Source organism: Macrobrachium rosenbergii, chromosome 46 (assembly GCF_040412425.1).
Source record: "Macrobrachium rosenbergii isolate ZJJX-2024 chromosome 46, ASM4041242v1, whole genome shotgun sequence".
NCBI classification, from domain to species: Eukaryota; Metazoa; Arthropoda; class Malacostraca; order Decapoda; family Palaemonidae; genus Macrobrachium; species Macrobrachium rosenbergii.
This window is the reverse complement of record NC_089786.1, coordinates 13,219,684-13,223,877: the sequence shown is the minus strand read 5'-3', so window position 1 is coordinate 13,223,877 and position 4,194 is coordinate 13,219,684. Positions and strand designations below refer to the sequence as shown.

General features: G+C 34.2%; 1 protein-coding gene across 1 annotated transcript in view; it reads left to right on the top strand.

Moving 5' to 3' along the window:
- Window positions 1-1,026: 1,026 nt before the first annotated feature.
- The window catches only part of LOC136830224 (neuronal acetylcholine receptor subunit alpha-10-like), a 151,020-nt gene continuing 147,852 nt past the window's right edge, over window positions 1,027-4,194 (top strand). Inside the window, exon 1 of the mRNA XM_067089522.1 lies at window positions 1,027-1,217. The gene's annotated coding sequence lies outside the window, so the exon portion shown is untranslated. The remainder of the gene's footprint in view (window positions 1,218-4,194) is intronic.

Genomic DNA, 4,194 nt, shown 5'->3' with positions numbered 1-4,194 from the left:
TTACGAGGCATTTGTGCCCCAATATTCGAGCAAATATTATATATGTGTGTGTGTGTGTATGTGATATATATATATATATTATATATATATATATATATATATATATATATATATATATATATATATATATATATATATATATATATATATATATATATATATATATATATATATATATATATATATATATATATATGCATGTAAATATACATACATGCATACATACACACATATACTGTATATATTATATATATATATTTTATATGTATACATGTACATATACAGATATATATATATATATATATATATATATATATATATATATATATATATATATATATATATATATATATATATATATATATATATAATGGAATGGCCCCAAAACAGGCCATAATTACGCTTTCCGGCAAAGCTGGCGGTCATATATCGTAAAATTGTTTCAGCAAAGGCTGTCATCCGGCACAGATTTACAAGGAACGAGCTTTCCTCTTTCCCGGGAGTATTTTCGTGATGTTTCCGGATAACAATAAAAGTTTTCCCGGCCATTATTCACGATGATAGGCCATTTAATTATGCAAATGCGGTAATATTACATTTATGTCCGAATCTTTTGTTCGACAAGCGAGGAGCAGAGATGAATTTGATTAGTGTGCGTTGTATGTTTGGTATATATTGCATGGGTAGGGCATTGTTATGTGAATGAACTGGTTATCTAAAATAGGACCTGGTTTTAGCCATCTTCTGTTGAAGTTGTTGCTTTTATTATGTAAAAGAAGTTCCATTTTTTCCCCAAATTAATTTCTATTCGCACTTAACATTTTTTCGATTCTCAGAGTTGTTAATGCCATTGTATCACAGAAACGGGAAAAAGGAAAAACATACGTTATATGCTACCATAAATTTGTTGTGAGTGGAAAGCCCTATCGGGTCTCACTCAGCAATGGAATTTTACACAGGAGCCTCGCAGTTTGAGAGCGTCCAACTCGAAACTCCAAGCAGCGCTAGAAACCTAGGATCAGTGCCAGTGGTTGTCTGGACGTCGTTCGGTGCAGACGTGTGCCGGTCCGCATCTCGGTTGGAGAGGCTCGGCGCTCGAACCCCGGCATTCTATACCGAGCGTCAGAAAAAGTTTACAGTTTTTCTGTGATGGCGACTTAGGAAACTTTACTTTAAAAATTAGTGTTTACCTTAAAATCGCTTCGGTGAAGAGTTAGGTAAAGAAAAGTGCTGGTTAGTGGGAGAAAAATAAAGTGACTAAATCTGTCCCGTAGACGTCTTATAGAAGTGATGTGAAAACGCAAATATATTTTGATGCCTGTAATATATAGTTAGCTTTGGCGCTCTCTGCTTCATCGAGGATTTTGAAGTGTTTGTGCGGAGCCAATACAATAACTTAATTTTTAAATTAAATCATAGTTATTAAGAGAATAAAATATATATCTCGTCAGTGGCGCATAATAATTAACCGTTTGTCTGTAAAACCACAATAGTTGGGTAAATCATTTTCACACATACGGGCAAATAGTAAAGGACAATTCATTTATCCAAATCACAAAAAGCACAGTTAATCATTTTCACAGGCAACTGTTTGTCAGTACAGTATGTAAGATATACATAATTATTTCATATAAATTTATGCATATTACAGATTCAATTCCCTTTAAAAGGGGTTACTACCCATTGCTTATGAATGTATCAGCATTTTCAGAATAATTTGATGCCTCAGTTATCAAAGGAAATATCATGTCAACGTGGCGTCACTGATTAGCATATAACGTTGACAATAATTATAATTAGTTTTATAGATGTGCTATATTTATAATTACTTTTATAGATATATGTATTCAGCAAGAATATGTTACTGAATTTGTTACGATAGCAGACTGACTCTCTGGTATTTATTCTCTTAATTTTGCAGGTAATGATTAAACTTTGAGCAGACAAACACTTATAAGCAAAGGTCATGCAAAAAGCGTTCAGCCTCATCCAGAAATCACCAGCGGGAAAGGCAATTCTTGCATCATTTCTCAGCTTAGTGTACCCTTCACCATACCTGGTCCACTTCTGATTGCCAATTACAATCCAATCAAGGAAGAAGGCTGCATTTAAATACTCCTTGAATGATGCTCCCATAATGGTGATCCTGCAGGTGGGATTTAAGTTTAGGAGACAGGAAGAAGCCGGGGAGCAAGGGATATGAGGCAACATTAATTCAAAGCCACAGGTGGACAGTTCAGTCACGGTCCCTGCTGCTTTGGATGGGGACATTCCCTCGTATCAACAGTATGCAGACCACAGCTTTACTTTGTTTTATCTTGGCTTTTTTCAATTGGCAAAAATCTGATTTATAATTCTCTCATTTACATTCTCAATCTTTCCAAGTAGTCTTATGATACCACTCTTAGAGCTCTAGAGCACAGATGCTATTGACTTTTTTTTTTTGTGAGCAAACAGATGCTACTCTAGGACTTTTTTTTTTTTTATAATGATACCACTGAACAAACAGTCTTTTTTTTATAATGATACCACTCACAGAGCTCTACAGCACAGAGGCTATTATCTAACAAACAGATGCCACTGACTTTTTTTTATAATGATACCACTCTCAGAGCTCTACAGCACAGAGGCTATTACCTAACAAACAGATGCCACTGACTTTTTATAATACCACTCTCAACAAACAGATGCCACTGACTTTTTTTTTATAATGATACCACTCTCAGAGCTCTAGAGCACAGAGGCTATTACCTAACAAACAGATGCCACTGACTTTTTTTTTTATAATGATACCACTCTCAGAGCTCTAGAGCACAGAGGCTATTACCTAACAAACAGACCACTGACTTTTTATAATACCACAAACAGATGCCAACAAACAGATGACTTTTTTTTTTTATAATGATACCACTCTCAGAGCTCTAGAGCACAGAGGCTATTACCTAACAAACAGATGCCACTGACTTTTTTTTTTCTGTGAGGTGAAGAACCTTGGCGTTTCCATTACTTGCTTCGAAACTTTGATCATGTTCAAAGTGGTAAACCCATGTTTCATCTTCGGATACTGTTCTCAGGAGATACTGTACGGATCAGCGTGGACATGGTATCAAAAGTATCCTGATGTTTCAACTCTGGTTAGATTGGCAGGGCCCATCATGTGAACTGATCCCAGGGTCCCGGCTGTCTGTTGGACAATCAAATCCTTGTCACTCAAAACTATAAAACGAGAAGTATCCTCTTATTAGTGGTGTGGCAGTTTTTGGCATCCCTACCAGGTGACAGCATCTGAACTGTCCCTGCAGTGATCTAATTTAGCAACCCGAACACAGATTGCCTTGTGGTTCGTAAGATTCTTTTGAAGGAATTAGTCACGGCTCGACCTTCTTTTCTGTGCAATATCAAACCCTGCTTGCGAAATAAAACAAACAAGGGATTTCTTATGCTAAGATAAAACAAACAATTGATTTCTTATGCTTTGGTATATTTTAAAAGTTATTACTTTTCCTCCTGTGTCTGAAAACTTTTTGAATAATTTTCTTGGCATTCAAAAAAAAAAAAAAAAATTACAGGGGTACTATGCCAGCGGAAACTGATGCTCGAATTAGAATGAATCGAGAAAGTGCACACGAAAGGGGTCATGAATATACAAAGCGTTGTTGCCAGTTGTTTCTAGAAAGAGTTGAATACGATACATTCTTCCTCTTGCAAACCTTTTTGAATTCTTCTGTCGAAAGGATTTTACCATTGTAATTTACCCTACACACACATACACACGAATACACATACACACACACTCACTTACGCACACAACACACACATATATACTGTATATATATATATATATATATATATATATATATATATATATATATATATATATATATATATATATATATATATATATATATATATATACACACACACACACACACACACACACACACACACACACACACACATATATATATATATATATATATATATATATATATATATATATATATATTATCTCAATAACTAACAATGTAATGAGATACAAACTTAATTAGTAAGCCCAATCCTTTAAGTAAGGTGATTTCTCTTTCTGCAGTTTTTGTTGTATGAAGCATCGAAATAAATAACTATGAGAGAGAAATGATCAGAAGAATAACAAACTTTTCTCATGTTCATTATCATAATCATGTTTCAAACAAA